The sequence below is a fragment of the Anser brachyrhynchus genome, assembly GCF_964034855.1.
Source record: "Anser brachyrhynchus genome assembly, chromosome: 4".
NCBI lineage: Eukaryota > Metazoa > Chordata > Aves > Anseriformes > Anatidae > Anser > Anser brachyrhynchus.
The window spans coordinates 42,258,564-42,271,727 of NC_137698.1; the positions used below are offsets into that span (position 1 = coordinate 42,258,564).

General features: G+C 34.3%; 1 long non-coding RNA gene across 1 annotated transcript in view; it reads right to left on the reverse strand.

Moving 5' to 3' along the window:
* Nucleotides 1–9,383: 9,383 nt before the first annotated feature.
* Nucleotides 9,384–13,164, reverse strand: part of LOC308194084 — a 63,878-nt gene continuing 60,097 nt past the window's right edge. The window contains exon 6 of the long non-coding RNA XR_013950245.1: nucleotides 9,384–11,844. This is a non-coding gene — a long non-coding RNA (uncharacterized lncRNA). The remainder of the gene's footprint in view (nucleotides 11,845–13,164) is intronic.

A 13,164-nucleotide genomic window follows, 5' to 3' on the forward strand; every position in this document is an offset into this window, starting at 1 on the left:
TGGTATGTCTGCACATCCCAAGTAGCCAAGCTGATGTTTTGGTGTACAGTATATGGTAGTTTATTATCCCTTGATTAGTAAACGTGGCTCTCTGTGCGCAACACTGCCAGTAAGAATGTAGGTCACTACATTACTGTTGGCGATGCTTCATGTCTCAGATGTGCACTGTCCTTACCTCCAATGAGTTAGACTTTTGCAACATCTTATGTGTATAATGATTTCCTACTGTAACTTTTTGGAAATAGATTAGTTCCAACAGCCATCGTCCCTCTCAACCATCAATACAGCCATACTGGGTAAAGGTGGAAAACACTAAAAGCACCGCTATCAATCAACACAGAATAATTCAAAAATTTTAGATAGAGGGATTCCCTTCATTTCTTCTGAATCATTTGCTTTATGAATTCTTTCCTTTAGTCATAAAACTAAACAATTAAATACCATTTTATTTGAAAAAAAAACAAAGCCACACTATTATTTTACTTCAGAAAAGTTAATTTCCTTGAAACATTGTGGTAAAGGGGGGGCAGAGTACAGGGAGAAGAAGAGAAGGGCTATTTTGATTTCTGATTTCACAGTCAGTGAGTTTTTCAGTCAGTGAGTTTTTCAGGGTAAGAAAGGAAGTGAAATGTTAGAATAATTTGTAAGCACAACTGTTTACATTTTCATCTTTCATATAATAAGTGCATGATACATAACTGTATTAATGTATTTCACATTTTAAACTGTGTATATGTATACATATTTATATTTTTAATTGTTTAATTTTTAAAAGAGTTATGAATTTGTTTTATGACCCATAAAGGACACCTGCCAACATCAAAATGATTCTCAGGACTCTGAGATTCTAGATTTTTAAAATGTTACTAGCTAAGCAGCTCAGTAGCTAATTCTTTTTACTTCAGTGATATGAGACATGGACAACTACACAAAATGTTTCTGACAGAAACAGTTTCTCTCCAGAAATTAGGAATTTTATAGACCATGCCATGCATGACCATGACATTGATGGAAGGAAGCTCTTTGTACTGATGAACCCAGCATACAGCACTGGGAAAGTTTAATGACCATTTCACCTTATGCAGCTATCAAACATTATACATGTAATTTTTATCATGACCAATAAAACCTATTTCCAGTCTGTTGCAGATGGGCTCTATTTAATGGTCAGTTTCCTAATGTCATCATCTTTGCTACTACTGTGTAAAATGTAACGATAATTCCATTGCAAAGAGCACAGCATTACTGCATGTAGATCAGATTATCTGGGTCAATTTAAATGTTATTACTGGGTCGATTAAATTGGCCTAAGGCACCATCAATTTAAAATAAATCTCCATATTGTTTTATTATACTGTAGAATATACATAAATTTCAATAAGACTAAAACAAAAACTGTATAAACTATATGTAGGGGATTAATCATAGGTTTATGGAGTTGTCACAGACCTCAGTATGGGTAAATAGAAAATAAGAGAACATTATAAATATGAAATCTAAAAGGATTTCATGTTTTATAATTCATTCAATGACTGATTTAGATTTCAGTGGGAATGTAAACAATATAGAAGGAACAGTAAGGTGGTTATTCCTTTTTAATTGAAAGATTATTGCAAAGTTTAAGGGCAGAAAAAGAAAAATTTTAAAGTATGTTGGTTTTTTCCCCTTTTCTTTCTTATTCTTACCATGTACCAGAGGAAGACATTTTTCAACTATACATGAGGGCAAAGTTTAAAACCGAAGAAACTAAGAGCATAGAGTACTTTTACAGAAGTACATTCAGCCAGAAACTGTTGTTTCCTAGAAAGTGTAAACTTAACATTAAATTAGACATCCAGCATAATTTGTAGATGAAAAGTTTAGAAATGGAATAAAGTTGGTGATGCGTCATACGCTTACTTTCCGTACGATCTTATTGAACTGCTTTCTCTCTCTGCACTACCCCTGGAAATACACTTCTGAATTGTTGGTTCCAAAGTAAGCAAGAGAAATTAAGTATGTGCATAGATTATATTTACAAACAATTCAGTTCTACACTGTAGACATTTTTTGAAAATAAACGCCCTGTACACAGCCAAAGTCCTTGCAACATTCTTCAGCATATTATTTAGTTTTTTGTTAATTACCCTGTACTCCAGAAATACTGCTACAATATCAAACACTGCCTACATGTTATCCAAAACAAAGAAAAAAATCACTGGTCCAGAATGCCATATCTGATATGTATGGAATATGGAGCGCATAACTAATGGATCTTTTAATGTACACATGGATAATTAAAGCTTATTGATGCTTTAATTTACTACCTCCATTTCCCTGGAAATGACATGACTTTATCATTATCAAGCCCATTCTGAAAATTAACTCATACCCTATTTTGTCATCAATTAAAGATATAGGTCGAGAATTAAAATATTTTTATCTATTGTCAACAATTTTCTAGTGAATTAGACACAAGAACAAGAGAGAATATGAACAGCTGTGGCTTAAATATCATGCATTTATGGCATGCCCATTTTAGGTACATGTTGCTGTATCTGGAAGGAATGACTTTGAAGTCACATGTGAAGGGCTACCTGGTTTCTATGCCAAACTGGTAGAACAACATCAGGAAATTTCAAGTAGAAATCTTAATCACCCCAGTCATCAGCAAAATTAGTCTCACAGAAATCTAAAGAAAAGAGTGATAAAAATCTAAATCCAAAAATGCTGTTATTGCACAGGCAGTTGTAGTAACAGTAACAGATAACTCCAGCTTGTATTCTGTGGGGAGAAAATGGCATTAGCATACCCTCTATACTCTTGTATAGGTAGTTATGATTGATACGTATCTATATGGTTATAAATATATATCATATATTTATTATATATGAAATAAAATATATAAGAAATGTTTTCTTATATTTATTATAGCATAATTAATACACTCAATATAGTTAAATTTATAATGAAATTATATCAATATGCTTGTTATAATATATTTATATTTTATACAGATAAAGCATGTAATGAGTAAGAGAATATAAAGAAAACATACATTCGATCTTCCCTCTTTCCTATTATAGACAAGTATAACATCACTGCATCATTTGTTTCACTTACCACAATATAAACAGAAGCCTTCCAGGTTGTAGAGGAATTTTATATTATCCAGAAAAATCTCTCTTTCCCTTTCCTATCCTTCCCATTATATCACTACATGTATTATGGAATACAGTTGTGCTGATGCTTGCTAAGTCAACCAAGAGATCTCTCTGAAGTAACCATTACAAATTCTCGGGTTGGCCGAATTATATCTGTAGCTTATAAAGCATAAGGAGATTTCTTGAGATATCAAGCACAACTATAATAATTGACCTGTGAACTAAATCATTTGCAGATAAAAACTACATTTAAAGTCTTTATTTATGTTGCAAAGTCTAACTCTTGGCAATTAGGAAAGGAATGAATCAGTTTAATACACAACTGATTAACTGAAAAACACATTTTTCATAACCCAAATCAGGCACTTCCAAAAGTTATGTCTGAAAATATATTCTGATTAGACACTGGTAATATGTACTGCTTACACAGTCAATATTCAAGATTAATTTACTTCCTTGTGTCCTTTGAAATTCTTTTTAACCGTGTGCATTTTGTTTATTTTCTGCCTGACAAGCCTTGTATTTAAAGCATATACCTCTTTAAATTTTGGCAATATTGAGTCATGGTTTGGTTTGGTTTTGTTGTTTTTTGTTTGTTTTGTTGTTTTGTTTTTTTTTATTATTATTTATTATTGTCAAATATGCCTAGAAATTATAAAATACTTATGGGCTTCACCTTTGGATTCATTATTCTTCTTTTGTAAACTTCCTACAGCGGTAACTAAGTATGACAATTATTTAACAATAATTAATATAACTCTAACCTTTTCTTCAATAGCAAACACATTCTCATCCAACTCCTGCCAACACAGACAGTATACATTCGTGGTACCTGGATGAATACATTTATTTTTTTTAAAAAAAAACATAATTACACTTTAAAAAAGTATCCTAAATGCATGATTTCAGTCTTATTTTGGATTTAATACAGTTTTCTTTGTATATACTATAGTTAAGCTTTAAAATATATACTTTGCAACTAAAATTTTGAATACTCTCTCTATCTGAGACATTATCAACATAGACCTCTCAGCTGTGCAATTATTAGACTGCAGAATATGATCTGATAACAACTTTCTATTAAACTTCAAAGGTTTAACTAAGAAAAATTTACCTTGACAATATTTCTGCTGTAAAGCTGTATGCTTATATCAAAACAAACAAGTAAACAAGAAAGCAAAAAAAGCACTGAGAATATTAAGGGCTGTGTACAAAGTTAACAAACCACCAGAGGAACAACCTCTCAGAGCTGCTCAAGTCAAACAATTTTTAACTTGAACATTTGGTAGTGGGATACACTGGCTCGAGTATGTTCACATAAAATAATGTTCCTTCTTCATTGACTGACCAATATTAAATACAAATCACATACATATAATAATCAGTACTTATAGAACAAGGAATCATCTTATCTAGCAACTTTTCAAGGGTTGTCATCATATCAGTCTGACCTATTTAAAACAAGAAGGCAAAGTCTGTAGAAGACTTCCCAGAAAACTAATATTTGGAAGTATTGCCTTAATGTTAATGCAGGGCTCAATTAACAGGTAGTAAACTCTTTCACACCTATGAACCTGAAGACATACTACAAAACTGTCTAGGGTACCTACACATGAGTTGACCAGGTGCATTAGGGTGCATTTCTATTTACAACACGGCCATACAGAAGAGTAGTAATGTTTTCCAAAGTTCTATGTAGATCTTTTGAACAGTACATTGGGTACTGCTGGATATCCAAAATCTACAGTTAGCACATGAATTTACCCCATATTTCTACTCTCCTAGGTATTAGGTATAGGTATTCCTGTGGTGATGTGTTGATACTCTACCATTACTGAAAGGATAGTAAATCTGCTAAAGAAAATCATCCCTAATAATTATTGTAGTAGGGGTCCTTTGGAGCACAAGCATGGGATGATAGCAGAGGCCCCAAGGGAATAAACATAAAAGAGGAATGGTCAATTATGTATTAATAAGGGAATGCAGCCTTGAGAGCTGGATAGAAATGTTACTAGAGCATAATAAAAAGAACAAAGGACATGTAGCCAACACATGTAAAACAACCCACATATATTAAAGATGCAAGGATGTAAAGAGTAGTGATAAAAAGCAGTCACAAGCCCCTACGAAGAAAGACCAAAGGGAGGATTCCTCTAGCATTGTCATCCTCAGTTAAGATCTCCACACTTGATCAAGACAACTGCCTGTATGTGGTAGGTATTCCCTTCTCTTTGGAGAGAAAGAGGACTGCTTTTTGATTTGCCATTCATAATGCTGCTATTGCAGATTCAGCAATCTTAGTTAAATTACTATATTTAATATATTCTTGTAAAGTAAATTAGAATTCTAAAGAGCAGCATGTGTGTTTTCTACTCCCTTCTCACATTCTGGGACAACTGATATTGAAGAATCAAGCCAGAGTAAATTGAGTGCAGAAATCCAGAAAATATCAAGGTAATACAAAATAAGAGCTTTTGAGCATTCTTTGTTGTGCAATGACCCTGGATCTATTAGGATCTTATGTTTCTCTTTGTGTCCTACAAAAAAGATGTACTTGGGCAAAAAGTAATTCAAAGTACATCCATGCATGCCTGGACAGTCTTACAAAAATCATGAACTGAACTGATCAAATATTGTCTACATTGTTCTATACAGTTCTGTGAGAAGCCTGCTTAAAAATGATTTGGCGAGCATAAATCAGTGAGGATAGTTATATTGATTTTAACAGAGTCATAGCAATTAACATGAGTGGGCTTCCACTCATTTTGTAACAGACAGAAATATTCTTTACTTTTGTGACCCATGAGTATTTAACAACATCACAAACACAAGAAAGTACCAAAATGAAGCCATGTACTTTGGATGTTCACAGTTCTGCAACTTTTTTTTTTTTGAATGTATGCGTGTGTGTCAAACTGATATGCTGGCATGATACAACTCTGTGTACTAAAATGGCTGAATTTTACAGAACAATAAATAAATAAATACGCTATTTGAAAATAGAGATATTCAGCAAGTTGAATTAAAGGGGTATAAACAGAGAGTTCTAAGACAAATTTTGAAGATCTCAGACAAAAATTCTACTAACTAGAGACTGTAAGCTATTGTCTTTGAGAAAGTACAGTTTAGTCAAAGATAGCAGGTGTCAGATGCCACCTGCCTTTCTCTTCAAGCAAAAAATAATAATACCCAAGCTGCCACAGATGTAGTATTCATCAAAAAAGATCCACTTTGTTCAGGTAATTCCTGTAAATTATTTATCATCCTCAGCCCCAAATCTGCTAAAAACAGATCTTTCTGGCCTTTCCTCACACTCTTCTAATCTTCCACTGGTCTGCCAATCTTATACCTCCTTTGGACATTTATTAATTGAAATGCAACATAGTCAAAACCAAGCTCCTATTTTTTCCCCTCCCAAGTCCTCCCAAGCCCCTTTTTCTGTACAGACACTCTGCCATGTGTCTGTATAGATGCACTCACATCTTTCTGAGCCACAGCCTGAGCTTCATCTTTGACCTAGACATCTGTTTTCATCCAAACAGCTTACCCATCAATAACTTAGTGCTTCTCTCTAACATGCAATATTCTCCTAGCTAACATTTCCTTTGTACAAATACAATCCTCATTTCTGCTACTGGGGTCTTTGTAAGTCCTTTTAAATTCTTCTATTTAGATAACTGAGTCATTGTTTTTTGGGGGGGATTTTCTTTCTGTCACCAAAGCAATGCCTGCTTTGTCTTGTTACATCCAACATCTTTCACATTCTTCAACCATCATATAAATTAAATTAGCAATTTTCCTTTTACTTTTCAACATTTATTGTATATCTTACCGGCCTCAGAAAGACTTTTCTTATTAGCACCCACGTGTTTTCTCCTAGTCTATTCCTCCTATATGGGAGAACCTCTATTAAAGTCCTCAGAACTACCTCTTTATGACCCTCTTACTTGGAATTGTCTGCTACAATACCTTTACAATTTTTGAGCTGAAAAGAAATAATTCATCTAGTAAATCTAACTTACCAAAATTAAACCGCTCCACTATTACTGATAACTTCATCTTCTGTCTCCTCAGTCACTCTGTCTCAACATTTTGTTTATAAATTCAGTGGAATGGAAACTATACTATACTTGTGTAGCATAGCCTCAATTAGCTTGAAAGTCTCCAGGTAACTAACATAACTAATAAATATTGCAGCACAAATAAGACCTACCTGGGAGCACAGTACCAAGCCATGTAGAAACTTCCGTACTGATGTCAGTCAGTGGCATATGGTCCCTCCAATATATCCCTCTGAAATGTAACAATTTGGAGTGAATTGGCTCCACTGAAGTCCATGTTTTTTATGACTACTATTATGGTAATACAGTAACGTAAAGAATATCCAAGTATTAAATTAACTTATGAAAATGGCATATATTTTGTTTTCCTTTGTTCTGCAACAGGTCTATTATTGTACTTACAATAAGCTCGCTATGTCAGACTGTTTTAGTTTTCATCCTTGGTTTCATAAAAGAGCTATTTCTTTTTCTTTCAGGCTTATGAATCTGATAGCTGTGCGTCAATTTTGTAAACTTGATAGATGCCTTCAGTTAGAGGAAGAGATCAAAGGGAAAGCTGGTGGGCCTGCAACGGGGTGAGCTCATTATGGAAGATAGTGCTGAAAAGCATTGCTGCCAGAGTGCATCAAGGGCTGACTGCTCCCCCAGGGATGGGAAGCCAGGACCAAGGGGGACCCAGCACCAGCTTTGCCCTCACTAACAGGGTGCCATCCCACAGGGCCCAAACATGGCAGGCAGGGCTGGTTGCTGGTAACAGGGCCCATCAACAGCCTCAGACACAGCCAAGAAATAAGTCCAGGCTCTAGATGGAGAATCGTGCCAGGAGCAGCAGGCAATGGGGCCAGAGACAAGGCTGGAGAGACGGCTACCACCTGGTCCCAAAGTCCATTCGGGAGACAGGGCCAGAGATGAGCTACAGTGTACGTGCTAAGGGCCCATCCAGGAGGCAGTCATTCATAGCATAGGTCAAAGGTCCACTCAGTAGAGATGGGCTAGCACAGCTACAACTTGCCTCAGGCAAGGACTGAGCTGGGCTTGTTGAGGGGGAAGCCAGGTGAGGCTGATATTTAGTGGTTATTGGTGAAGTCAGGCACCCAGAGTTGCTTGCTGTGTATTCTTTTCTTTATTGTCTTTTCTCCTTCCTTTTTCTACCAACTGCAGACCTAACAAGCTGAATATATGTTGCCTTCATTTCTCCTGTGAATGACATCATGTGTACACATGTACAAATAAAACTTAAAAGGATAAAATGCTGAAAGTATTTCCAATAAGTTTGAAGAACAGAATTGAATACTGTATTGGATATGATAAGTTGTCACGTGGCCTTTCAAAAATCTTTTTCTTAAATAGATCTCCATCTGCCTGAATCTACATATGAGTACATACGTGATCCTTCTTGCATTCATAACTTTGGCCATTTACACCTACAATTCTGAAATCAAAATGCTAATTTGCTTGCACAGCTGCCCATCACAGGGAGAAATTCTGGGTACTACTGAAATTAGAGGGAACATCATTCTGTGGAGCTGGGATTTCACCCTTGCTTCTTCTCTGTTCTAACAGGTTTATCCATGAATACCAAGGACGCATTCAGAAAGCCTGATCAACACCTCATTTGGGATCTGAATTGAAAATAGAACAGTAACAGAAACTTCTGTATTTCAAAGGAGTTTTCTGATGCCAGGTAGGTTGCAGAGAAGTCTAACACTGAAAAAGTCACTGTCCTTGTTCTTCTACCTAGCTTAATGCAATGGTTTTGAGATTTATTTCTCTCTTATTCATGCTCTATGTGTTTGTCAGTCAAATTTTCTTAGTCATTAACCATTCATTCGCTATTCTGTAATTTATTATGTTATTCATTTTACAAGACAGCATGCAAGGTTTCTTGCTTGTCTGTTCAAGTCAGGCATAATGCTTTATGCTAACCTTCACAAGTCATACTGAACTTGTCAGGAATATTTATCATCTGAGTTTAAGAGATTATCTACACATTTTTCAGTTTTTGATATTGTTCATTAGTTTTCATTTTCTTTTTATTTTTTTTTTACTGATCTTTCACCAGCTAGCAAGTATGGGATTTCTGATCCATATGGTTTACATTTCAGACTTGAACAGATCAAAATAAGATCAGTAGAAGCTGTTTATTCATTTTCATTGATTTATCAGTTCTAACAAAATCACACTGAGTGAAAAGTTTCCAAGAATACCACGTAATTGTAATGAAACAGCCTTGCATCAACAATTTATAGTTTCATTAAAGATTGACACATAGTAAATGAGTGGCACCATTTAATTTTATCATCATGTTATTAAAAACTTTTTTTTTAAGTATGTACATATTCAGTTTATAGTTTAGCAAGCAGAAATAAATACAATACTTTTTAGCCTGTGAATTTGAAAAAAATGTACATTTTGGTTTTGTGTTAATAAAACCAATATATGCCACTGAAGTTGGATTAAACCCAAAATGTGACATACTATTTTCCAGAGAAATTAGGAACTTCTTGACTAAAAGAAAGTTTCTTCTAAAAGAAAACAGGGTACTTCGGTGCATGTATTTCTTTAACTTCCAATGGGCTTTTTGGAAAATTAGGTCACTAAGTTATCACTTTTATAAGCAGTTTTAATGCAACACTTTCCAGCATTTCCACATATCTCATGCCCAACACTTGAATGCCTAAATGCATGTTCATAAATTTTCACTATCTAGGTTGATTTTTCATTCTGCTGTTTAATTGCATCTCAGATTGACCTCACACTTGAAATGCGGTGTATTTTTATTTAAAAGTACCTCAAAAAGAAGCTTAAAAATAGGTATCCAAGGTAGACAACACTGCTTTCATTTACGTAATTTAAAGTTTGTCATCAACAAATATCATAGTTGTTTCCTCTGATTTTGTCCTTGATCAAACAGATAATTGACACTAACTATTGAACAAAGTACTGGGAAGTAGAATATGTCGGCTATACAGGATACAGTAGCACTTTGAATCCAGGTAGATTTTAGGCCAAAGGGAGAATGCAAATATTACTGAAAATAAAATTTGTTCATTTCCGTCCCTTCAGTAAGGACTTCTTCACTTGCTTACTCAGGTGAGTCAGTGTTTTTTTGTAAGAAGCTTTCTGATACACAAAATTCTCACAAATGTATGTGGAAAACTATTCACTGTGAAATTGTTTTATGAACATTAATAATAATAAAATAAAAGCCCAACACATCATCATTTAAAGGAGAGAGTCAAACAGTTACAAATACTCATGAATACAATTAAAATATTATGAATATCAATAGAAAACTTCTCCTTATACAGGAAAGACTTTGACAGAAATATTGGGCAACCTATGTTCATAGAGGCTGTTCTGTGCAGGAAATGGATTAACAGTTGTTTCCACTAAATATTCAAGCAATGGGAGATAAGAGGTTCACTGAAAATCACACCAGATAAATACACTGAATATATATTATCCAACTGCAGAGTTAGAGATCACTCATTAGAAAATTTCCAGACCAACCCATGTTTTCACATAACACAAGTATTAATTCATATATGTAAATGCTATGCTTATCAATACACCAATAGGTTAAAAATAATAATAATAATAGTTAAAAAAAAACACCTTTTAATAAATCTGGTCTAATCATCTGGTCTAACCACCCTTTCAAGCAGGGATACTTTTATCCGGTTGCCCAGGACAGATTAATAAAGAGGGTAGCTGTAGTTTTAGAAATTATTATAAAAAAGCATATTAAAATATTAACAGGTGTGACAGAGATATTATCAGAAGCACTCACACTTACTGGGAAAAGAGATCAAAGATTCTTGTAGGCCACCAATACTAACAAAGGACTCACTCAGACACAGAAAATTTTGAATGCATCAGATTGCTATGCTTAAAATTGTATTTCTCTCTCTCCTCTTTAATGTATTTAAAACATACTTTAGCTAATTTCACTTTTCCTTGCTGGGCAGTTCTTAAATGATTTGTGCTGACTTCCACAGTTCTGAAATCTAAAAGTACTGCCAAAAGAATAACTGATCCCATTCTTCATCACAATATTTTGTTTTATTACAGATACCATACAGAGCATCAAAAAAGCTCCATTGCAGATATAGGAAAACCTCAGTCTCAGTATGGCATTCTGTCTGGGAATGCTCAAATATTATATGATATAAAACATAACAGATGTGGAACTTGATCATTTATTCTTGTTTTTAGTTGAGAAAAGAGTTCTGGACATATTATGGGGGTCACCAGTTCCAGGAATCACAAAGAGGGAAATTTTCGCTGCTTTCTCTAAAAAGGATGAAAATTTCATTGGTGACTTGAGTAAGGGTCTTAAGAATACAACAGATGTGGTTATGATGGTCAGAAACCCCTGTCTATTTAAAAAGTAAGAAGGTCATAAATAATTGATAAGGAAATAACAACAAACATGCAGAATTAGAAAATGTGCAGGATAACCAGTAAAAACTGTATTTTTCTCTCAAAACTGCTAATCCTAATTACCATCAGAATTATCTTCAAGGACCCTCTGTATATCGTCACAGGAATTTGGGAAGCCAATGGAAGCTTGCTTCAGGGATCAAGTCTAATATGAAAGGGTGCAGAGTAGGTAAGAAGTTTGCAGGTATGAAGGTCTATAAATAAAAAAATATATATATTATTGTTAGACTTCACACTCACTGTTATATAAAGCCACAGGGGACATAGCAAAGAAATTAGCCCACTATATTTAAATGTATATATGATTTTAAAATTCCTGCTTTCTGAGCCTCCCTGTTAAAGGTTCAGTGATTATAGAGTTCTGGCTCAGTTATCTGAGCTTCTGAATTCAGAGCCAAGTTCATTACCTGAGTGACAGCAGATGGAGCCTGCATAAATAAGAGAGGAGTTATCATTGCAAAGAGTGTAATAGCTACTAGTTCCAGTCTTCACTTTTAAATTAAGTGTAATAGGCACTCTCCTCCAGAACCACCAAACCAGACTCAAAAATGCAACCTAAATGTATTTGTTAAAATACCTTCGATAACAGCTCATTATAAATCCAAATTCAGGGATCTAGACAAGAAGCACCACTTTTTTTTCCGTATGGGACCACTTGAGATGGTGTATGCTGTACTTGGCAGTATAGGTACCATACCTGGTAGTGTGACACAAAGTGCTTTGCCTATATTGAAGCTCCACTAAACGACATACAGTTAAAATTGCAGTTTTATTACAACATATGCAATACTCATACACTATGCAAGACCTCTGCAAGGAGAATTTAAGCCCATTTATGAGAGTATTACATTATAAAAACTGTTCTAATAGTGGAAGGCTTGATTCAGTTCTTCACTTTAAGCCCTAATGCACAACATTTGTAACTGTTCATATTTTTGGTGTATTCAATTATCAATTTTATTATATCAGTGCCCAGAAAACCCCAGTCATTACTCTGAATAAGCAGTCACATAACTGACTTTAGATGGGTCTAGATAAGAAATTAAAAATAATGATGACTGGATTTAAATAAATAATATGCAGGCTGAACCTAATTCTGATTTCAATTTCATTGACTGTATACTAATTTAACTACATAGACTTAATGGAGGTATTATGATTTACATGACTGTCCATAGCCTATATTTCAAACACAGATCATAATTCCATGCTTCAGTCCTACCTATTCTCTAAGTGTGACAATGAAATTCAAATATCTATATAATTTCTAATGAAAAATACAGACAAAGATTTTTTTCCTCCGGCTATGGTATTATGTAGCCTATCTATAAAAACAGAATGATTAGGATTATAATTTACTTATCATATATAAAGAGGAGAAAAAATAAAGAGTAAATTTAGAAAGAAATCAGGAGAAAAAGGCCTTTATGGTTATGCTTGAAGTAGGAGCAATTAAAATATAACCGCTTTAGAGAGCAAACATGAAAAAGACTTCAGCAACATTAAAAATATTG